We start from the raw sequence: 24906 nt of genomic DNA, 5'->3' as shown, positions 1-24906 counted from the left end.
TGAATCATATTCGAAAACTTTTTTTAATCTTAAAAAAAAAAAAACAAAGAAACTGTTTTGTGTCAAGTATTTCCTTGGTTCGGTAGTTGATCCATCAACATCACACATTCACAAGACAGGGAAAATTCACAAAGGCCATCATCCATCACCTTCCCATTCATCCCCACCCACCTTAATAGAATATTCTTCAGCTACTAATACCACATTAAGTCAAAGTTTGTCAGTGTTTATTTTTGAATGCCTTTAATGACAGAGAACTTGCTTTGCTGATGCAAGGGGTAGCAATATAGGGATTGATACTCTAAGGACACTTTGCAATGTAATTATTTAATATTTCTTTGGTAGTAGCTTCTTCCCAGTGTTCTTCAATTATACTTTTTAGGAGTTTATAGAACCAATGCAATACCCTTTAAGGTAATAGTTTCTATTGCATACAATCCCTACCTCCAACCACTTATAAGTGATATCCGATGGGTGTCACTTATCTCTTACGTGATACCCATCGGATCATCTTATCTGATAATACTTCATATAAGTTAGTATTTTCCCTTTCAGGGGGCCTTCATTTAACATATTCCAGCTTCTATAATTTATTCATCACTCATATAATGACCACTATCATGTCCAAATTCCTGTGGTTCAAATTGTGGTTAGCATGTTGCCTTCAAGAGAGTACAGATCTGTAAGGAAGCCTGAAGCATACTGCATCATGCAGTGTCCCTACAGAAGCTACATGCTCACTGCAGACAAGCACTGAGACCAAAGCAAGATCGGTGGCATGTGTACAGAGCAGTTCAGTCTGTCGGTGCCAATCACTGCCTGGGAAAAAACCCTGGACCGTGGAACTAATTAACATTTAGAGTGTCTACATGCCCATTTAAAGTTCCTCTTTGATATTTCAGTTCTGCATTTATTACTGGTTCAAGCAACACTCCTCACTGAGAGTATGAAGCTACAAAGAGAAGCTGCCAGACTGCCTTCCACCTGTCCATCTGGTCTCCACTCTGTGCAAAGCACTCTGATGTATTGAGCATGAAGACATAAACATGGACCAAAGGATCTGGGGGCTCTTCTTGCTTTCAGATCTCCGAATCCCATGCTGGCCTGCACGGAGCTTTAGCATAGCTCCCTGATAAGATGTGGCTCTCTCTACTCTCAGCACATAGGGATGGATATGGCTATATTTCCAGTCTGCTAATGAGGATGAGAGCCTATGCCCCAGTCTTAAGTTTCCACATCCCCACACAGATACTACTCAGGGAGCTAGCTACACATCAAGACTACTGGAGACTAATTATCCCAGGTGTTTTTCTAACCCAAGAATTATAGGATTTGAAAGGAATGTCAGGTGATATGGAACATCCAGTGGATGATTTTCTTCCCAAATATTAGAGCAGAGTCCCTTCTCCAGAAGATACGGGGTTTTGAAACATAGGAAAAGCAAGTCTGGTGTTCAAGCTGCATTTGCCTTTGAGGCAGTTCCAAGAGGAACAAAGCCATGAGCTTCCTGTACCTTCCACCCCACGTCATTCGTTCTACCATTGTGGAATTATAATTTCCAGCAAAGATAAACAACATGAAGAGTATTGGATACATGCTTATGCAAGGTTGTCTGAGGGTGCAATTGTTCTCACAAAAATAGAGGAAGGGAAGTGGTTAGATGTGGGCACTCAGAATGAGTTTTTCTGGCAAAGGGAAGGGTACACATCACTTAAAATTACTGTCTTTAGTATTAAGTTGTACTGGAAAAAAGTGAGCACAAAGTTCATAGAATCAGAACAGCTATTCCCACTCTAATCTCTGTCTGGCTCCTACCCTGTTCTGTGCATCATGGGGGCCAGGAGGGCTCTGGAGAATGATCAGCCACATGCTCCAACCTACCATATTCATTGTTCCTGAGCAGATATATCCAGAAGGATGCTCCTTGGTACACAGCACCACCTCCATGCCCTGCTTCTCATAAATCATTCAAAGAACAATTGAATGAGCAATGAATCAAAACAAAGAGACCAAGACTAGAGAAGAATAGAATAAAAGACCCACAATGAGCAGGAAACTAATTAGACATTGCATTAATGCTAAGTAATCATTCCAAAAACACTTTACAAAACAGAAAGTTAATGTAAAAAACAATTACTTAAAGAGGAGGCACACAATGTAAAAATTAACGATTGTGATCTGGGTCCAAAATTCACTCTCACATCAGCAAGAAACTAAGAATGGGCTGGAGATTGAAGTATGTGAACCAAAATCCCTAATTTTCTCCTGCAAGACAAGAGCAAATAAGTAACCATCATTTTACTCTAGACACTGGGAATCTTTGAAGTATAGTTCCTAAACACATGCGTAGCCTTCTAATAGTAGAAAATAAAATATGAACCATATACAAAGAAATACAAGGAAGACAAAGGATATTACAGAGAAACATAAAAATCAGCAACTTGAATAGAAGAAGAAAACATTAGGCTTGGTGGTGCAAAGATAAAATAGTGGTATTCAGTCATAAAATGAGACAATTTTGGTAAAATGAAAAAATAGAACCCAGTGAAATGCATCATTGCAAAATTTAATGCCAAAGATCCTTCAAAGCCCATTGAGACTAATGCAAATTGGGAGAGAGGGGTGGATAGTCACGTGTAAAAAGTGGGTATGGACCAGATTGGAAACAATATCACTCTCCACTCCCAATCCTATCTGCAAGCTTTATTCAGGACAAGCTGAGAGAATTTAGAATCCAGGAATTTTCATTTTTTTTGTGTGTGTGAATATTAGATCAGCTTATCCACTTAGCGAGTGATGGTAAATTCAGTCTTTCAAATCAGACTGCCTGCATACAAAACCCTGGTGGCTGTGTGACTTTAATTAATCCATTAGAAACATTAGATACAGTTGATCAATTAAAAGAACAGCTATCAAACACACACTATCTGTCACAAAGACAAAAAAAAGAAAAATCTGGAAAACTACAGTGAGCAGACAGAACGTTTTGTCTGCATAACGCTTGCATTCTGGTGGGGAAGAAACCCGAGTAAATAAGGGGAATGATGAAGTATTGTGGTAGTCAGAGGACTTAAAAGTGCTGAGTCTATAGCATGAAGATAAAGACAGTTTGAAAGTTTTATAGTGATTATGAGTACAGAGTATTTTCCCAACTCCATGCATGCCATAGAAAACTTGAAATTTGCATTCACAACAAGATTTTTAGAGTCTCTTCAGGTGTTTGTATGTAGTTTGAGTTATCCACTGGAACTTAAGTTGAAATTTTGACCTAATTAGTGATCTTGTGGTTTGCCCTTTGGTGTTCTTACAGACAGTAAGTAAGGCAGCACCTAAGGTGAAGCGCTGTCCTTGGTGCTGGAGAGGAGTCAGTGCCTACACTTAGAAGTCAGTACATACACTCCTCCATTGCTGGTGGGATTGCAAGCTTGTACAACCACTCTGGAAATCAGTCTGGCGGTTCCTCAGAAAATTGGACATAGTACTACCGGAGGATCCAGCAATACCTCTTCTGGGCATATACCCAGAAGATCTTCCAACTGGTAATAAGGACATATGCTCCACTATGTTCATAGCAGCCTTATTTATAATAGCCAGAAGCTGGAAAGAACCCAGATGTCCCTCAATAGAGGAATGGATACAGAAACTGTGGTACATTTACACAATGGAGTACTACTCAGCTATTAAAAACAATGAATTTATGAAATTCTTGGGCAAATGGATGTATCTGGAGGATATCATCCTTAGTAAGGTAACCCAATCACAAAAGAAGTCACTAGATATGCACTCACTGATAAGCAGATATTAGCCCAAAAACTTAGAATACCCAAGATACATTTTGAAAAACACGAGAAAACCAAGAAGGAAGACCATCATGTGGATACTTCATTCCTCCTTAGACTAAGGAACAAAATACCCATGAAAGTATATAAGTACAGAGACAAAATTTAGAGCTAAGATGAAAGGATGGACTATCCAGAGACTACCCCATCCGAGGATCCATCCCCCCATCATCAGCCACCAAACCTAGATACTAATGCACATGCCAGCAAGATTCTACTGAAGGGACCCTGATATAGCGGCCTCTTGTGAGGCTATGCCAGTGCCTGGCAAACACAGAAGTGGATGCTCACAGTCAGGTATTGGATGGAACACAGGGCCCTCAATGGAGGAGCTAGAGAAAGTACCCAAGGAGCTGAAGGGGGATGCAACCCTGTAGGTGGAACAATATGAACTAACCAGTACCCCCTGAGCTCATGTCTCTAGCTGCATATGTAGCAGAAGATGGCCTAATCAGTCATCATTGGGAAGAGAGGCCCCTTGGTCTTGTAAACTTTATATGACCCAGCACAGGGGAAGGCCAGGGCCAAGTAGTGGGTGTGGGTGGGTAGGGGAGCAGGGGCAAGGGGAGGGTATGGGGAAATTTTGGGATAGCATTTGAAATGTAAATAAAGAAAATAATAATAAAAAAGTCAGTCCATATTGTAACCATATGTTTGGAATATAGCTCTATAATGGCATTTTAGAGTTGGATAGAGTTTGAAGTGTCACATAATCTAGACCAAAAGAAGAAGAGAGGGACGAAATATCCAATGAAGAATTCTCGGCAGGGTGTCCCCATGATTACTGCAATTCTATGGAGTGAAAGTTAGTGGATTCCTCATGGGGCAGGTAAAATGATGAGAACTTTTTTCTTACGTAACAGCCAGTTATTTCCTCCTACTTCTCATCTCCTAGCCACTTTGATTGCCTTGAGAAAAACCAAATCTTTTTCTATCAAACTTTGAGAGGAGGTAATGTGTAGCACCCACTACCCACCCTTGTCTCCCCACCCACGTTCCTTGGTGTGCAACATACAGCAACTCTGATCCCCATGTCTCTTTTACCACGCATTTTTGTTTTGTAACGTTAGACTTCCTTTCAACAACTCCTTAAAAAGGGCTTTCCCAGTCAATGCAGTCTCAATTACATTTTAACTCCTTCTATCTTGAATGTTTTCCTAAGAACTTATCAAGTGTTTCAAGATGATTTTGCCCTTTAAAGTCTTGACACAATACTGTATCTCTCTTTTACTGACTGTTGAACTAAATACTTCTGGATTTTTAGGCTTTGTTTTCAACATCCTGTCCTCTAGGAATTGCTCTGCATGCACCTAGAAGCCCGTACTAATAGTTCCTGGTTAGCATCTTATTTTCTTTTATAACACCAGGTATTTTTACATTACGCATGTTTTTGTATACTGCATGCTTTTTCCCGATTTACTTAAAGCACTCAGAGTGAGGAGCCCTTTCTCAGATGTTGTGGCTATTACTCTGCTGCTGATTCTCTTTGATTCATTTGTTCTCATGTTTTGGGATGTTGTTTGGAATTTTTGTGCTGGATTTCCCAGGCGATGTTTAATCTTAAACCCAGAGTAGACACTCAAAGTCATTTAATTAATGGATTAGTTGATATAGTATGAATTACTCCTTTATATGTGTGAGTCTCAGTTTCTACATTTATGAGTTAAATTAATTCATCCTTAATACTTATTTCATTGGATGCATAAAAATATCTTGATAATAAAAGTCATGCAATATTATGTCACTAGGGTTTGAATTTCCATTTCTTCTAAAATGAAAGTTATGGTTCTAAGCCATTTAATCATGGACAGATGAACCCTAAAGGAACTTGCTCCCACTCTGGGAGTTAGAATTTCTACTCAGATATCTCCTTTCCCAAACTCCACAAACCTAGACAGCCTTGATTTCCTTCAGACCCTCCAAAGAACACCCAGTGTAGCTGTCTCAGTGATGAACAGCGGGTGGGTACCGGTTTACATTGTTTCCCCCCCCCTCCACTGTTCCCAGAATGAGTGCTGCTGAATCTATGATTCTCTGCATCCTCACCACCGTTATTCATGATTGTGAAGTTGAAAGGACCATAATTAAGGGTTGGATGCAAAACAAATGTGACAAATTCATGCAAATATCTATTAGAAGCCATGGTGGGTTGGGTGATGCTTGTATGCTTGTTCTGTTTACTTAAAGAGAAAACTCTTTCCTTGCCATTTTCTTTCCACCATGGGGGGGTATATTTAACCTTTATGACATGTCTACAGAACACTGAGCTAAATAAGAAAAGCAGAAGGCAGGAAAGTGGATGTTCTCTCTCTCTCTCTCTCTCTCTCTCTCTCTCTCTCTTTCTCTCTCTCTCTCTCTCTCTCTCCTCTCTTCCAGCTCTTGAACTCAATTGCCTCTCGAGAGCAATGGGAAGGCAGGTGCTATGTTGAATGGATCACCGTGTTTGTGGTATAAGCACATTATAATAGCAGGGATCACTGAGGTGGGGCTGGGTTAGAGGGAAATTGTAAGCCTTCAAATGAATTGAGAGACTGTATGTAGTTCTACCCAAGCAATGTGAAAAGAATGTTTGCATGTGGTTGTGTTTTCTGAGCCTTGGTGGGATAGAAGGCACTGAGTTTTGAACATTAGGCAGGCTTGGCTTTGAATTATGGCTCTTTTTAACTATCTAAAGATATGTTGTATGATTGATGATCTACATTTTGAAACTTCGGTGGAGAGGAAATGATATAATGTACATTTAAGTCATCATGTAGCATCCCAGGTGGAGTGTTTATTCTTTTCCCTTTTGCTGTTTCTTCTTCCCTGAGGCAGGAGCCCAGGTAGGTAGAGCATCTTCCTCTAGTGTATCCCAGTCTGTCTGGTGGCCTCCACCTAGAACCACCCCTTCCTAACCCTAAATAACCCCTGCCTGGACTCTTGGTTACATCCAGCTGTTTATCTGGTAGTCTATCTAACACATGGCCTGCTCCAGGACTCAGTCTTATTTTATCTTCTCGTTCGTTGTTCATAGTTTCCAGCCTGATATCAAACTCATTAAACAGTTTATTTTATTGTCAGTTTATTATAGTTTTATACCTCATATTCTCATCATTAGTTGTTAGCTATCAAAATGTCATATAGAAAATCAGAGATGGACCATGGTATGAGCAAGACCCAAGTTCAAGTAGGTTAGAGTTGAGACCACACAGATGCCCACATGGCAGCCAGTTGAATGCTCTGTTAAGGTGTTTATATATCAATTCCTATGTTAGTTAAAGTAAACTAATTTTTCTAGAATATTGAACAACAAAATCTCAGTGGATTACCAGAAAATATAGGTCACATTTCTCCTTCTTATCCAAAATGAACCAGCAGGAGGCCAGAGAAATGGCTCAGTGGCTAGAAGCTCTAGCTCCCCAGGACTCAATGTCAACTCTAATACTCAATGATTAGTTACAGACATGTGTAACTCCAGTTATAGGGCACTAGATACGCTCTTCTGACTTCCATGGGCATTGTTCACATGTGTTAGCCATATATTTGTGCAAGCAAACATTTGTATGCAAAAAATAAAAATAAATACAATTTCTAAAATGGATCAGCAGAAAGGATCTGAACCTCACAGGCACTCAGGGTCTCAGGCTGGTGAATGGTCTATTCCAATATAGTCTTCAAGCTAGAGAAAGAGATATGTGATGGGCAGGCATCACCTCTAGAAGTTTCCACACAAAATAACACACCACACTTTAAAAAAATCAGTTGGCTAATCACATGATCACACTTAACTTCAAAAGGAATGACCCAGTGTCTTTTGGCATGTGACTTGAAGGAGAACTGGAGTATGTGAGATTATCTGTACTGACTTTTATATATCCCTATAATGACTAAGCTCTGCCCACAAATCCTCATATAGCCAGGCCCAGAATCTATGGACATTTTAGTGCGTCTGTTCAGTTCCTCTGATAAATACTCAGTGAGAGCTTTCCATCATCAAGCACCTGCCATGAGTCAGACATGAAATAAGTTGATTGTACCTCTATTTGTTCTCACTGGGTCTCACAAAATGGCTCTATGTTGATGTATGGAAGGAAGGAAGAAAGGAAAGAGGGAAGGAAGAAAGGAAGGAAGAAAGGAAGGAAGGAAGGAAGGAAGGAAGGAAGGAAGGAAGGAAGGAAGGAAGGAAGGAAGGAAGGGCTGCCACAATGTTCCCCTGGAATCCTACCTTTAATGACTTCGTCCTATAAAGAAGTCTTGGTTTCAGCTTTTCCTCCTATTCTTCTTGGAGATCTAGTGAGGGGATACCTGTTCTCTACTCTGAAAAGTGGTAGTCTTCCACTGTTGCCATCTAATCCCACTGGGAACCTTCAGGAAACCTTTGATGGTCTTCCCTACCCATCAGTGGCTGAGGAGCCAAGAACTAGAAAGAAACCTGGGCCTTATGAGCCCCTAGTAATATTTTCGCTGGCATGTTACCATATTCCAATATCAGGAACATATTTCTATTTGTTATTAACTGTGTAGCAGCCCTTTGGAAGTTAAACAGGCACCAAACTAGACATTTGGAATATAGATTTATAGCAGCACACTGAAAATCGTCAGTCTGATCCAGGGCCCTCTCTGGCACATGTCTGTTTCCAGAGTCTGTGCTTCCCCATTTGCCTGCCAAAGCTTTCTTCTAGATCTGAATAGATTCTGTTTACTGGGACTCCCCCTACCTTCTCAGGCATTTCTACCTCCAAGGCTCCTTTCTGTCCTTTGAGCTTTATCACATGCTCTTAAGAACTCTCAACTTCTGTTAGTACCCTTCTGGGGGCTCCAAGATCTCTCCTCAGGTAAGAAGAAAATTCCCTGAGTGTCACCTTGTACAAATACCACGATGAGTTCTCCCAGGTTGCTAATTTATTTTCACATTCACTTACAGTTCCTACAGATTTTATTATCATGAGGCCTGAGGGAGTATGAGCTTTTTCTTTCCCATGCAAATATACTTTAAATTCATTTGGAGGAGGAGATGAAGGTTACCCAAATGTTGACAGCTGATAATCTTGTCAGCTGTGCCTCCGGGCTTCAGTGCTCAGACCCAACATCCAGTCTGTCTTAAGGAAATTGCAGTCAAAGCTTCCAAGTGGTAAGGGCTATACTTGCATTGGGTCCTACAAAGGAGAAGAACTGGGAAGCCTGGCCTCGCTGTCCCTTTAGTAATGAAAAAGTAGAAGAAGCTTTGGGCTTGGAAAAAAATGAATTCCTGCCTTTAAGAACTTGGTTGTATCATTTGTTATCTATATAAGTGAGAATTTAAATGGCAAAGCTGGGTCTTCTCATCTGTCAACTGGAATAAGATGTACTCTCTTTGACTCACTGGGGTTTATGAAGGGAGTAATCAATAGTAATAATTCTCTGCAAATGCTCAAGGATCTTTCAAATCAAGATACAGATACCAATTTGAAACTATAAATATTCAGTATATATAAAATTAACGTTTTAAAGCTAGCAAAATAGTTCAGTGGCTAACGGTGCCTGCCACCAAGTCTGATAACCTGAGTGCAATCCCCAGGATACACAAAATAAAATAAAATTGTAAATAAATAATCAGATATTTTACTTAATTGTTCAAAACAACAGATAAGTGGTATTATTCATGTTTGTGTTTGTTCTTTGAGAATTGTATACAGTAAATTTTTACCATTTTTTCCTCTTCCTAACTCCTCCCAAGTCTTGCCTCTCCCAGCATATATGCATACATACATATATAAATGGGCACATATGTATTCACACTCTTAGAAACTTTAAGCTATATTAAGAATCTTGTAGCAGAAGAAAGAAAATCATTGAGCCATAAGTCTAGTGTAGGGAGTTAATGAATCGTCTTTACCACTTAAGTTCATAGGAAGCCAGGTCAATGAACCTTCTGTCGTGGGCTCACACAGTTCTTCTTATATGATAGAAGTGAGTGTGCATGCTTTTCATAAAATATATTAAGGGGGATTTTCACATATATACCTACATAAAGACCTGGAGGAGGAATACACTGGATGGCATCATAAGACTTTTTTTTTTTTTTTTTTTTTTTGCTTGCTTGCTTTTTCCTTCCTTTTTTTTCCTCAAACACTCAATTAGTTTTTTCTATATCAATTCTATGAAGTCTGAGGTTACAGTATTAGAATTTAATGGAGCCATTTGCACTCAGAGATTCTGTTTCTTGCTCTATAAAATGGCTTTCATTCTACTAATTAATGCTATTAAATAAGATTAATGGATTTCTAGGTTTGTCTCTTTTCAGAATTTTTGACGAATATTCTGAGCATGGGCTTGCATAGATGGCCTGCAACTGGCTATGTGACCTTAGGAAATGACATATACACTCCAGTTGTCTTGTGTAGAAACTATTGACGTTCCTGGTATCAGCTCAAAGAGAATGTTTGCAGATCTTAAACAGTATCCATGAAGACTAGTGTTGGCGCCCTGGCATGCATGGCTTACTGCCAGACATCATTATTTGGCTGCCATAGATGTCATGTGAGAGACAGAGGGAGAGGTACTCTCACACGAAACCAGACAGAAATCTGTGGGACATTTCAGTTTTAAAATTCACCAAACAAATTTGAATAGATTGTGAGCATGATGAGAGTATTCGGGAAGAATAAACAAAACCAAGCAGGGCCCAGTATGTACAAAGACATCATGGGGGCATCAGAGTCAAGAATAGGAAAGAAGATGGGAGATTGCAAATGAAAGATGGTTTACTGTGTTTAGAGAATAACGGGGCCTGGGGACAAATCTTGCAGGCCCTTCTAGAGACTAAACATTTAATAACATGGCTTTCACTTTGGCAAATTCAAATTTTAATTTATTAGGTAAAAAAGTAAAAAGATTGAAATGAAGCAAACCTGTGAGAAGTTAACAACAGATAAGCAGGGGTTTTTTGTGTTTGTGTTTATTGTTTGAGAATTGTGTATAATAAACTTTTATTCATTTTATTTCCTTTCTCCAACTCCTCCTAGATCTTGCCTTTCCCTTCTTTCTAAGAGAGGGAGAGGGAGAGGGGAAGGGGGAGGGAAGAGGGAGGGGAAGGTGAGAGAGGGAGAGGGGAGGAGGAAAGAGAAGGGGAGGAGGAAGGGGAGGGGGAGGAGAGGAGTAAGGGAAGGGAGACAGAGAGAGAGAGAGAGACAGACAGACAGACAGACAGACGGCCATAATCCATGGAGTCCATTTTGTGGCCACTTACTCCTGAGCATGGACCCTGTCCAGGAATATGATCACTCCTTTGAAAAAAATTGATTTTCCCCTCCCAGCAGGTATAGCTTATTGGCTAGGGGTAGGAATTTGTTTGCACTTAACGTCCTCTATGCTGTAAGTTTGTCTGGCGAGAACTTGTGGAGGTCTTATGCACCCTGTCACAGTCTCTGCAAGTCCATATGTGCATCTGCCCTGCTGTGCCTAGAACACACTATTTTGTTAAAGTTGCCCACCACCTCTTCTTCTTTCACCCTTCTTCCATATACATCCTTGACTCTAGAGGAGAGGAGTATGATAAATACACCTGTCTTGTCCTGAGCACTCCTAAATCCCTCAATTTCACTGTTGTCCAGTTGTGGAACTTGTGTTCACTGTACTCTACTACAAGGTGAAGCTTCTCTGATGAAGCCTGAATGATGTACTGACATCTGTGTATAGCAGCATGCCATTAGCAGTCATTTTATTACTATGTTCTCTTAATATATATAATACATAGATATACATATACATATATGTATATATGTGTGTGTGTATACATGTGATATATATGTGTGTATATGTGTGTATACATGTGTGTGTGTGTGTGTGTGTGTGTGTGTGTGTGTGTGTGTGTGTGTGTGTGTGTGATAAATGTGGTCTGCTGTTCTATCATCACAAAATTTCACCATCAGTTTTCCTTTGCTCAGTGAAGTTCAGGCTGCCCAAGGCCTTTCAGACCCCCTTCCTTGTCTAATCATTACCAATGTGCTTTGCTTTAAACTTCTCTGTAATCCACTTTTTCTCAGCTCCCATGCCACCATTAAATCTCAGATATCCTTATGTCTCAACTGGAAAACTTTAACAAATTTCTACTTTTTAAAATTCCCACCATCATGATTTCTTACCTCAAAACCATCCTCCAACCACAACCAGTACAACGTGATGCCGTATCTTTATTTCCCATGAGCAAGATCTGACTCCGTGAAGCCACATATTCCAGAATCAAAAGGCTGAGATCTTGTTTCGACAAGGCCCCTTACCAAACTTCAGGATGTCCTGTGTGCTTAGGGCCCTCTTAACTCTGAGCCTCAGTTCTTTAAAGTAGCTTTGTAGAGAAACATTACTGGAGTGAAGTCACAAGGCGTCCCTTAACATTGCCCAAGTCCCCCATGTCATACTTCTTTTGTCCCTTTCTCCTAGCAGGCAGTGACCAGGCTTGTTCCCCTGTGCTGTCTTAAAACACCTGCTGGCCTCGCAGTTAACATCCAAAACTAATGAGAAGCTGTACTAATAACAATTATCATAATAAATTGGCCTTTGATTACATCTGTCACCTGAGAATTTCAGAGACTTTACAAACATCAATTAGTGATTCCAGCGCCCCGGTTTCCCTCCAGAGAGAGGGGATCAGTAAGGTCAAGTGGATGTTAGGTGGGGAAACATGAAGAGCAGCTCCAGCTCCAGCTGATTCCGATTGAGGGATCGCTGGCTCTTGATGGAAAACTTAAGCCTCTCTCCACGATGCCCAGTGGAAACACACTTCTGACATTACAATTAGGGGAGAAAATTTATAGCCCATACATAGCCCTGAGTTCTTATTGTTGAGCAATGGGAAGTATGAACTATAGCCTCAAAAGACAACTTATAGATTTCCCAGTTCCCTTCTTGTGGGAGAAAAAACAAACAGTGGCTTCAATCCAGCTTCCCCCACTCACACCCCATATATATAAGTTTGCTCTGAAAATTGTGTCTCCCTTTGTCTTATAAAGGCCCCAGATGTTAAGGGGAGTTTGATGATGATGATGATGATGATGATGATGGTGATGGTGATGGTGGTGGTGGTGGTGATGATGATGATGATGATGAGCTAACAACTGTATACTATGGGCTTTCTCTGTCAGTGGGTGATGAAGGAGATACAGCCCTGTCCTCAGGGAACTCATAGTCCAGTAGAGAAGACAGTCATGAAAAACAAATGTGTGTAGTAAACTTTTTCAGGAATCACATCAGAAGGCCTGGTATATGCCTTGGAGGTAGACAGGAACTGCTGCAGAGCAAGCAATGTTTGAATTTCCCACTGAAGTCCACGTGGGACTTTCCTGGGCAGGCATTGGGGTAGAGGGAGGTATATCCTAAACATACAGCATATGGACCAAAGGCCATAAATGGAAGGACTCCCTGCTACACTTGTGAGATTTAGTGAGTTTGTGGGACTTGGGGAGACGGCAAGGGACAGTTGGAGACTACATAGTGGGAGCCTTGCCTATCATGCTAAAAACCATGGTTTTTTTCTGATGAAAATAGGAAATCTTTGTAAGTATACTGGGATAATCTCAGCATGAACATGTTGCAATCATACAGCTACATGTGCATCCCTCTTCCAGGCACATGTATATACAAACTCTGTTTATCATAGTGAGATGTGCAGAGGGCATGTTCTCATTCCACAGATGCTATCATTGTCATGAAGAAAGTTGAAATTTACTCAAGTTCACTTAAGGCAAAAATAGACTTCGAATTCCAGTTTTTCATTATTGCTGGCATGGTTAATATGTTTAGGCATGATACCATTAATGACAGGAATAGAAATGTCTCCCATTTTCACAGCCTTTACATTCTAGTGGGGACCTTGGAAGGTAACATCCATTCAGTATACAAATAAATAATTTTATGTGGTGATGTGTAAGAAATACAAATAAAATACTAAGTGATGTGCTAACTGAATCTTCCAAAATGGAATTGGTAAATCTAACAATGTAGCATTGTTGGGACTGTAGGCTTGCAGACTGAGTGCTGGGTCCTTTGGTCATGAGGACTGTTGTCTACCCTAATGTCAAACTAATATGAACATGACAACAGATCCATCAGCTGAGGACTCTTTCCTTTAAATCAATCAATCTTTCTCTCTCTCTTGCTCTCGCTCTGTTGTGTGTTGTTCCTGCACAGTGACAGAAGACAAACTAGAATACATGTCAAAGTCTAAAGTTGATGTCCAGTGTCTTCCTCAATCACATCTACCACGTTTGCTGAGGCAATGGGAACTCAGAGCTTGCTGGTTCAGGATAGTCTGGCTAACTAGCTTAACCTAAGAACCTCTGTTTCTTCCCAGGTGCTTGGCTTACAGGCAGTCTGCCACACTTGCCTGTCTTTTACACTGGCTCTAGAGATCTGAACTTCAGCCATTACACATGAAGAATAAACACTTTATCCATTGAGCCATTGGCTCTCTGGCCTTGATTGCCATTTTCCTTATCATCCTATAAGACTTTTGCTGGTGGCTTTGACAGAAGTTCACAGTACCTAATTTTATATATACCAAATTTTATATAAAAGATGTTTCTCTATACAGCCTTACCTTCTTTTTACTACAAGTTAAATTGATGTAACCTATATCTGAGGCAAGTTTACATACTTTTTTGAGTTTCTAGTTTATATTGCGTGCCCAGTTTCAGAGTTTTCCACATTTTTTTCAATCACTTTCCAAGTTATTTATATATCACAGATCTGAACTCTTCCTGTGGGTGATACTGCAAGTTTCTCTGTTTGTTACTCGTCTTTTGACTCCACTTAAAGTGTTTTTGTCACAACAGATACAATATAATCCAATGCATCATTTTGATTTATTTTCTAGCATTTCAATACTGAGCTGTAGTTAGAATGCCTTTTATATCCAGACACAAATGGGTCCACCTGTGGTTGCTTCTAAGTCTTACGTGGATTTTTGCTGATGTTTAGATTTTTTGATGAATGGGAGCTAATTTCAGGTACTATGTAAAGTATTTTATTAGTTATTTCTCTCCTTGAGACCAAACATCTGACAAGAAACAAATTGAGGGAGAAACTATTCATCGAGGCTTATGCGTTAAAGGGATATACTGGATGATGGGAAAAAGTAGCCGCTTGGGTAGATGCAGCTGTCCTCATTGTCTACTAATAAGAAGCAGTGTGTGTGTGTGTGTGTGTGTGTGTGTGTGTGTGTGTGTGTGTGTGTGTTCTGTAATGGGTCCTCACTGGTTGCAAAAAGAAGTTTCCTTGATGGGACAGGGGTAGGGGGACTAGACCCATTTGGGGGTATAAGGGTAAATATTTAGAAAACAGCAACCAATCAAAGTGCATAGCTGTGGAGCCCAGTCCCAATGAAAAAAATTTACAAAATACTCTGCTGCCTATGGCTCAGGGAACAATGTTAAGAAAAGGCAGAAATATTTTTAAGAGCCAAAGGATAAGGGAGTTTGCTGTGAGAGTGTATCGCCCAGTAACATCAGACACTACCCACATAAAGCCTTCTTATTGGACAAGGATGCATCAGTAGATGGGAAAGGACCACAAGGCCTTATCACTATACAAAGAACTCTGGACGGCTAAGGTGTATGAAGAACCTACCCTAATGTTTTAAAGTATTTTGCTAATGCATTTTTATTGTGGTTTCAGAGTTTTGTGTCCATCATTTTTTGTCTTTGATCAGTTGAATTGGTGTTTATATGGGGTATCAGCTAGCAGTCACGGTTCACCCTTTACACAGGAGCATACAATTTTCTCAACATTATTCATTGAAGTAGCGGTCGTTTCTGTGATGAATAGGTTCAGAGAGGTTGTCAAGATTTGGTTGGTTGCAGATGTGTTTGTTTCTAGGATCTTAATTCTGTTCATTGACCTGTGCATGTATTTTTGTGCCAGTACCATATTGTTTTATTTGTGGTATGTCTGTTTTATGACTTCAGATTAGGTGTTGTGAGGCTTACAACTTTCTCATTTTTCCTTAGGTTCTTTTGGTTGTTTGATTCCTTCTCACTGCTACATGAACTTTAGGTTTCTTTCCTAGCTATATGAAGAATGGCATTGACTCTTTTAAAAAGAATAAGAATTGCACTGAAGCGTCAAAGTGCTCGGAGTAATAAGAGCATTTTAACAATGTTAATGCTTCTAACTCACAAATATAGGAAGTCTTTTCATTCCTGTTTGTCGCTCTCTTCAGTTTCACCTGTGTTTTGTTACAGTGCAGATGTCCTTTACTTCCTTGGCTAAATGATTTCTGGTTTGGGAAGTGCTTGCAGAGGCGATTGCCTTTTCAGATTTGTGAGTTTCTTTCTCAGCAAGCCAGCTGAGAAAAATGTTCCAAATGTGTGTGTTGGTTTTGTGTCCTCCCTTTTTCTTAATTTCTGTATTATTTCTAGCAGACCTTTGCACATGGGTAGTTTGGCACTTCCCTTTTCTGTTTGTATGTCTTGTGTTGCAGTCATCTGATTTCTCTGCTAACACTTCTGGTGTGATAATGGAGAGGAATGATGAAGGCAAGGCCAGGAGGCAAATAATCCTAAGGACTTTGGAGGCTAAGACTGGAGGATGACAAGTTCAAAACTTGAGTTAGCTACAGTGTGAGTTTAAGATCAACTTGGCCAACTTAGAAAAATTCTGTCTCAAATTTTGAAAGGTGAAAAAAGAAAAAGTAATATAGCTTCATGGCAAAGTATTTGCCTAGCATATCAGAAGTCCAGGTTCAGCTCCCAGTACCTGGAAAGAATAAACTAAGGTGAGCAAAACTACTTATTAATTATTCAATACTTTAGAGAACATGCATTCTCCTTTGCTGTCACCCAGTATGATACTGGCTATGAGTTTGTTTTATTCAGTTTTTTATTTTAATTGAAGAGCCAGAGTCTATATCTATGGTGTTTTCTTGTTTATTTTTGTATCTTTTGAGATGAGCATAGGATGTTTTGTCCTACATGGTAGTGTTTGTGTGCATTTAATTTGAATAATTGAGTCACCCTTGCATACCTAGGATAATCACTATTCAGCCATGGATGCTGTCATTGTCAATGTGCCATTGGACTCAATTTGCTACTATTTTGCTAAAAATTTTTTTACTCTAGGTTCATTCAAGATGTTGATGGGTGATCTTTCTTTCTGTCCTGTTGTTGTTGTTGTGTCATTTTTAGGATAATCAAAATCAAAAGGAAAACATCAGCATTAAACTGAACGACAGAGTAAATGAGCCTTTATAGCTCATCTTAGCCAATAATGGCACAACACACATTCTTTTTATTAGCACATGGGAAATATTTGACATTTTCCTCTACTCATTAAATGATTTTTTACTTAACAGTTTTAATGTTCTTTGTCCTCCATTTAATAGTACTTAGCTAACTTCTCCAGAGCTCAATACATTCTTTCAATATATAGACTCAGACTTAACTTCCAGTAATCTACTGAATTATTATTATCTATTTAATTTTTTCTGGCTAATAGGGGCTCCTTATATACACATGCCATATGTTCTTGATCATACCTCTAGGCCACTTTTTATAAACTCTTGATTTTTCTCTTTATTTCATTTTCATAGTTACTTTTTCTTCAAATGTTTATTACACTTCTCTCTCAGGGTCCTTGTCATTAATCATCCTTTGGGAGGTGATTTTGTGTGATTTTTCCTTCATTTCCTTTATGAGTTAAACTAGTTCTCTTTACATTTTCTCTCTCTGGTTTCTGTGACATTTCTGATTTAACTTGCCTATTTCTAAACAAGAGGTTTTTTTTTTTTTCTCAAGAATATTCAGTTCATTGTAAAGTGTTGTGTTACTTTTGTTTTCTCCTTTGCCTGTTTGTTTCCTGGTGGGAACACCTCCATCATCTGCATATGGTTGCTTCATAATTTATTTGGGATTTTATTTTGTAGATTTCATGTGGCTTACTAAATTTATTATTTAAATACTCTGCAATGATATGACAGGGATATATAAGATTCCAAAGATGATGTATTTATTCTGTGTGTATAATGGATATGGTTGTTCATAAATGTGGAGGTCACAGGACAATTTTCAGGAATCTGTTTTCTTCTTCCACCATGTAGATTTGTAGAATCAAATCATGTCATCAAGCTTGGTGGCAAGTACCTTTACCCACTGAGCAATCTAGCCAGTCTCTGCAGTATAGATTCTCTGAGTGTTTACTTTGTACCTTTGGTGTTGAATTTGTGTAGTCATTTGCTTAATTTTGAGATCTCTTGCCCTCTGTGATGGCTCGTGTTGACAATCATAGACACATTTCATTCATGTTTATCTCTCACCATGTTTCAAACAGAGATAATGCAGTTACAAATAATGTTTGTTTGTTAATTTTGTTGAGATTGTAGATACTGACTGTCTTTATTTTCCTGTGTTATTTCTGAAAATGATGCAGGAATATTTGACGTCACATTATTAATGATTTTTCAACTATTCACAGCCAATAGGAATTTACACTCATTTGGTTATAGGAAGTGATGTAATCAGAAAAGACAATGATAGAATCAATTTTTTAACTTAATAACTGAGTAGCAAGTTGATGTGAAGAACTTTAATTAAGACTGTTGGTAGATTATGTTTGGAATAGGTTTGATAGAGTGATTGAGTTAGAATTTTTTCAAGGTCTGCATATTCAATTGTCAATAACTCAAATATAGAGCTATGTGAGCCTATATATCAAGAGTAATAGTGCTAGAAACAATGATGAGAGTCACAAAGACTGAATGTTCAAAGATCGTTGGTCTAGCAAAGGATAAATATCTACCCAAAAGGCAAGAGTGGGAGGAGAAATGAGGGGAAAAAAAAAAAAAAACGACAGGTAAGAGGAAACCTGAAATACAGAGTAACCCAAAGGTCACTAGTGTAAAAGGGGTCAGGGAAAGAGTGGTCAGTTGCAGCTAATGATGGCAGGTCAAGGAAGACAGGGTTGGAACAGCAGCAATTAAAGATGAACCTGAGCTGCTCTTCCCTGACCTTGATGGGAGCCTCTGACTGAAGGAAGATGCCCAGAGAAGGTGAGCCAAGATGATAGAATTCCCTGAGGAAAAGCATTCAAGTGGAGATTTGAGAGTTTTAAGCTTGGCTGTATGTTTTCTGAACAGGCTAACCTGAGACTTAGCAGTTTCCTCCCTGAGAGCTGGACTCTGGGTTCTACCTATTCCAGGAAAAAAAAAAGCACAGCCTGATGCTACCCATGAACACCTCACAAGTTGACATGGATAGTGTAGACCACACACAGTGTGTCAGTACAACCATCCATCTGTAGCTCAAGATCTTGCCGAGTTTCACCCCGGTGACTAAGGGATCACAGGCACTAGCACACATGCCCAGTAGGAAACTCAGTCCAGTACCACTCTGACCCTCTTACCAAGTAAAAGGCATCTGTGAAGGTTTGTATTTTCTCCGCCCAGGGAATAGCACTATTAGAAGGTGTGGTCCTGTTGGAGTAAATGTGTCACTGTGGGTTTGGGCTTTAAGATCCTCATCCTAGCTGCCTGGAAGTCAGTATTCTAGTAGCAGCCTTCAGATGAAGATGTAGAACTTTCAGCTCCTCCTGCACCATGCCTGCCTGGATGCTGCCATGCTCCCACCTTGATGACAGTGGACTGAACCACTGAACCTGTAAGAAGAGTTGCCTTGGTCATGGTGTCTGTCCATAGCAGTAAAACCCTAAGACTGTGTCCCTTCTGTCTTTTCCTCAAAGGAGTCTCCCTTACTACCACCTAATGGTGCTGGGTCTCCCTAAGTTTCTGGAGGCCATGTGCTTCCCTTTGTCCTCTCTGACTTTCTGACTTCTCTCATATTCCTATATCAAATCAAAGCAGATTTCTTTTCATCAAAAACCACTTAGCCTGTTTGTTCTTGGCCATCTTTGTGTGCCTACATATGACTCAAAAAAACAGATGAATGGCAAAAAGGTGGTTGCATACAGATGCCAAAGACAAAAGGCCACTTGCTTAAAGGTTATTTTGTATTTCAGTCTGGTTTGCCATCTGCGTAACCTTGAAAAATATCATTTAATCTTGTCTTCTGAGAGAAAACAAAGGGAGCAGGAATCCTAGTGTTCAAATGTAGTTGAAGAATGGAAAGATATAAAATATACAGAGTTGTGTTTGAAGGGTGGAGTCATTTTTTAAAAATGTCCTTAGCATTTATTTCATGGAATTGATTCCCACAAAGATGAACACTAGCTTAAGGATCAGGGCACTAGAGTTGAGGGAAGCCTGGTCTGAGGGTGCAGTCATCATTGAACCCAGAAACCCAATGCTACATAAGTATGGAACGGCCTAGGGTGGTGTTTGCAAGGGATGAAGCTCTGCATCCAGATGGAGCTATTGTGCTCCTAGGGTAAGGGGAGACTGGATCAGGACCGCTGCAGAACTCTGCCTGGTCCAACCAATTGCCTCTCTCTCATCTCTTGGTTGGTATCCACAACCACCTTCCATCCTCGGTCTCATTTCATTGTTACTTTAGTCTGTTCCCTTATCCAATGGTTTTGACATGTTCAAGATCTAAACTTTGCCTTCTTCCTGTTTATATAACACTCTTGCTTTTAAAGTATAAGGCAAAGTGCTATTTATAGCTCCTGCTCACACCATGGCCCAAGTAATTCCTTGTGATTATGGCCTCTCCAGACTTCTTCATGTCTGCACTGAGCCCTTTGTTTTCCTACTTCCAGTGCTCAGCACATCTGTTCTCAAGTCTGGACAACCCTTCATGACACCTCATATATCTGACTCCCACTGTTCTTCCAAGTGTCCGACTGAATACTCTTTCAAAGCCTTATAGCATCTCCCTCCCTGCCCACAGTCCACTTTGCTTTCTTTACACCTAACAACTTTTGCTCCTATTGCTTATGGCTACTTGCACTTAGATATTTTACTTGTGGAGACAGCCATTTAATGTTTCTCCTCACCCCAGGTGTGCCCAGCCTGCAAAGACACAGACCTTGTCTATTTTGTTTGTTGTCATAGCTGTGGCACCCAGAACAAACCAGACACATAGTGATCATTCAGTAAGTATTTGTTGAAGAGCTGACTAAGTAATAAAGATAAAGGAATTGGGTAGGTTGCTGGTTCTTGGGTCTTAGAGGAAATGTAGGACATAAGCCAAACTCGCTGGAAAAACTAAGGCAAGACTTCAGGCTGAAGGTCAAGCCCTAGTTTCCTAACCGAGAAGACAAAGATTCAAGATAGGGAGCTTGGAAAGCATTTGAAAAGCATGAGGTCAAAGTTAAACCCTCATTATACTGCATCAAGAGTCAAATGAGATAATACAGTACGAACTGCATGTATTATCCAATTTCCAAAGGCATCTTGATCCGGGGGGAGGATGATGTATCTTAAACTTCTGGCCAATAAACAGAAGGAATGGGCATGCTTGGATGCTATGCATATTTGCACTGATATCTTACATTAGAGGGGCATCAGACAATTGCAATAAGCTGCTACAGTATGGAGAGGTGTATTATTGAGTAAGTTAGGCTTGGCTTACTAAAACGGGCAATTATAGAAAGAATGTAGGCAGTGATATAAAACTGACTTGCATAAGACAAGGTACTAGAGAGTGGGATCAAGAATCAAGGAGGTAGAATTCTAGAAAGCAGTAATAGTACTGGGAGCCAAGACCAGATCCAGTGTTTGAGAATGTCCTCAGGATGGTCCAGCTTCTTCACAAATGGAGTCTTTTCCTCTGTCGTTTGATTCTGGGAAAGAGCCACAGAGAGAGATGGTGGCTTGCTCAGACTTACACAGCTCTGGCAGAGTTAGGAGTAGAACGGGAAGTCTCGACACAGGTACCGAGGTGAGATTGTTATAAATTCAGCCCCAAGGTGAAATACACCTGTGTGACAATTGTCAAGTCTATGGCAGGAAGGAAAGCATGAGTGTTGTTTGAAAGGTGAGGAAAATGATGTGTGCTGCCCTGCCCCAATTACAGACCCAGAGCATGTTATAGTGGAGATAGAACAAAAGGTACTATACCCTCCAGGTACTTACACCGTCCGAGCACAGACAAAGAACTTGCTTCCTGCTTAATCTGATAGGGACTCTGAACATATGCACACTGGCCAGACCGCCCATGTAATAGAATTTACAGTGTCCAGCATGTCTCCTATTTGCTCATTGACAGTCCAATCAACCAGAAGGTCAAGGGAATGATTCAGGGCTTTGTAATTCTTTACCTAATTCTAACCAACAAAGACAAATTGCTTATGGAACTAAAGCTGTCAGGAGCGTAGCAGAAAGTGAACATGTCAGCTTTGTGTATGTGAAAGTCAGGAAGACTTAGCATATTTAGACATGCACTCTAGTGTATAGCAAGCCGACTTTGCTAAGTACAGAGCTGAAGGGGTTATGTTAGGAAATGGCTTTGTTTTCGGACTTGAAACTGTGAAGGGGAAGATGATTCTAGATAAAGTTAGAAAGTCTCACAGGGAGCCGGAAGAAAGAACCAGGGAGCAAGAATAGGTGATGGAACAAATACTTGTATCTATCCATGCTTTCCTTACATGTTAATATACACTTCAAGAAATTCCCATAGAAGGTGGATTAATCTTTCCGTTTTCAGAAAGGAAGAGCTGAGACAGGACCTGGGATGACATCTGGGATGTTGGTGACATCTGAGATGTTGGTGACATTGAGTTCTTAGACATGGATACTGGTCATAAGTGTGCGCCAACTTGTTAAAAAATCTGTCAGATTGTATTTAAGATGTGTGTTTAAGATGTATCTTAGTGAGCCGGGCATGGTGACGCATGGCTTTAATCCCAGCACTCCGGAGGCAGAGGCAGGTGGAATTCTGAGTTCAAGGCCAGCCTGGTCTACAAAGTGAGTTTCAGGACTGCCATAGTTATACAGAGAAACCCTGTCTCGAACCCCCCCCCCCAAATTATTTATTTTATGTATATGAGTACACTGTCGCTGTCTTCAGACACACCAGAAGAGGGCATCAGATCCATGGTTGACAGCTGAGGCTAGATCTTAGTGTGTCATATATAATTAGCACTGCAACAATTAAATTCCCTTCAGGACCTCTCTTCAGGCTTAGAATGACCCATTCATTACAATAACAATAGTGCTTTGCTTATTCACTTAATATTTTCTTGTTAAAAAGTTTGTGTATAGGAATGTTTTGCCTGCATGTGTGTATGTGTGCCACATATATGTCTGTTGTGGTCTGGACATGCCACTACTTCCTTTCTCATGCTTTCATAGTTAAATAAACACATTTCTCTTAGTGTTCACTTTGGATCCAACATGTTTAAGCATTAGGCTGTTTTCTACATTCAATGTTATTCTCTGAGAATACCTTTTTAGGTAGAAAGATTGGGTCTGGGTCAGATCTCTTTAAAGTTAAGATATGTAGAGTGAGCCTCTTGCTTGTATTCACAGATGCAGAATCATAGGTATGGAGGACATTCTTAAGGAACTTGAACATCTGTGGGTTTGGTTTCCATGGAGGTTCAGGACAATATCAAGCTTAGATAGCAAAGGATGACTGTATTTTCAAATTACTCCAGCAGTCTTGGCTTCATGCAAGAAGCCCCCTGTTACATGTAACTATCATGCATGAAAATGGCAAGTTTTCTTATATAACATTTTCAAAATCTTTTTCCTTTGCACCAGTTTGAAGTTGATGAAGCTCTGACTCACATCTTACACCTCTCCCACACTTCAGTTTCCCAGCAGTGGTCAGTGTGATCCATCCTTTGGAAGGCTTCAGTTCCCTGTGGGTCACACTTTCTCTAAACTGTCTCGGGTGCTTTCAACTAAGCACAGAACTGAAAAATGACAGGAACTTAAGGACCATCCTCTTTCTTCAAATTTCAGTAGCAAAATATTAGTTTGTTAGCTTTACTGTCATGTACACACCTTTTGGATATCAATTCTTCTTTAATACATGCCTTTTTGGTCATTTTTATTTCTGTCTTCTTGAATTCTTTATTTCTTTTCCTTAATTTAAAAATAACCTTTAAGATAGATAGATAGATAGATAGATAGATAGATAGATAGATAGATAGATAGATAGACAGATACATACATACATACATACATACATACATACATACATACATATACATATTTATTAAAGTTTAATTTTCATATATGATCCTAAAAGGAGTACTTCGGATATTTGAACCACGATTTGTTGAGCTGTTTAACACATGGTTTTCCATCCTACTAAATTTAGTTATTTTTTTAACAGGGACATTTTTATAATGAGAACAGAAACACTCATTCTAAAGAACAAGCCATGCCAACCCAACCTTCTCCCTTTAAGAAACACCTCAGACAAATAGGTTAGGTAAATGCAGTAGATAGAGGATCCAAATCTCCAATGAACTTAGCCATCATCTCATGCCTCTACCATGTAGAAGTTACAAAGCATGAACACTTGAGCTATTTACAACATCTGAATGCTTAAGCAGTCAGGTGAACCAATAACTAGTTAGTTCATAGACTCTGATGTACACGGAATATGGGTCAGGTGGAAAGCTCATTGTGCGCACTCTACTTCTGGCATTCTCCTCATTACTACTGACTAATTATTGGCATAAAATTTCAGAAAATTGCTTTCTAATAATGTGTAAGTGATAGAAATGAGATAGGGTATTAGATTCAGAGATTAAAATAGGATATTAGAATCAGAGCAAATAAAGCAGAACCCATAGTGATAAATATGATTCTTTCCTTAGGATGGGAGGCTGGCTCTTCTACTAGATGCTCAATAGAAATAATAAAAATACAATAGTCACATGATGATGTGTGGACAAGGCTAAATAACCACTGTGTGTTTCCGTTCTTGTTATTGCTCACTGAGAGACATAAAAGGGAAGGTATCCCAGGATGAGTATTAAAGATGGCTCAGAAGACTTGAACTCTAATCTTACAGGGGCTTGTTGACGAAGAGCACTTATGATCTGATGATTATCTTTCAGTATTTCAACCCTTTTCCTCTACAAGCAAGGGTAAACTTTTGTGCAGACAGGAGCTAGAGTCAGGACAGCAGGACTTCATTATAGGGAGTTCGATTTGAGTGTGTGTGTGTGTGTGTGTGTGTGTGTGTGTGAGAGAGAGAGAGAGAGA

General features: G+C 39.8%; 1 protein-coding gene across 7 annotated transcripts in view; it reads left to right on the top strand.

Moving 5' to 3' along the window:
* Positions 1 to 24906, top strand: part of Ptprt (protein tyrosine phosphatase receptor type T) — a 1084881-nt gene that overhangs the window by 856568 nt on the left and 203407 nt on the right. The window lies entirely within an intron of this gene.

The sequence above is a fragment of the Mus pahari genome, chromosome 3 (genome assembly GCF_900095145.1).
Source record: "Mus pahari chromosome 3, PAHARI_EIJ_v1.1, whole genome shotgun sequence".
In the NCBI taxonomy this organism is placed as follows: Eukaryota; Metazoa; Chordata; class Mammalia; order Rodentia; family Muridae; genus Mus; species Mus pahari.
The sequence above is the reverse complement of the archived record's forward strand: the minus strand, read 5'-3'. Positions and strand labels throughout refer to the sequence as shown.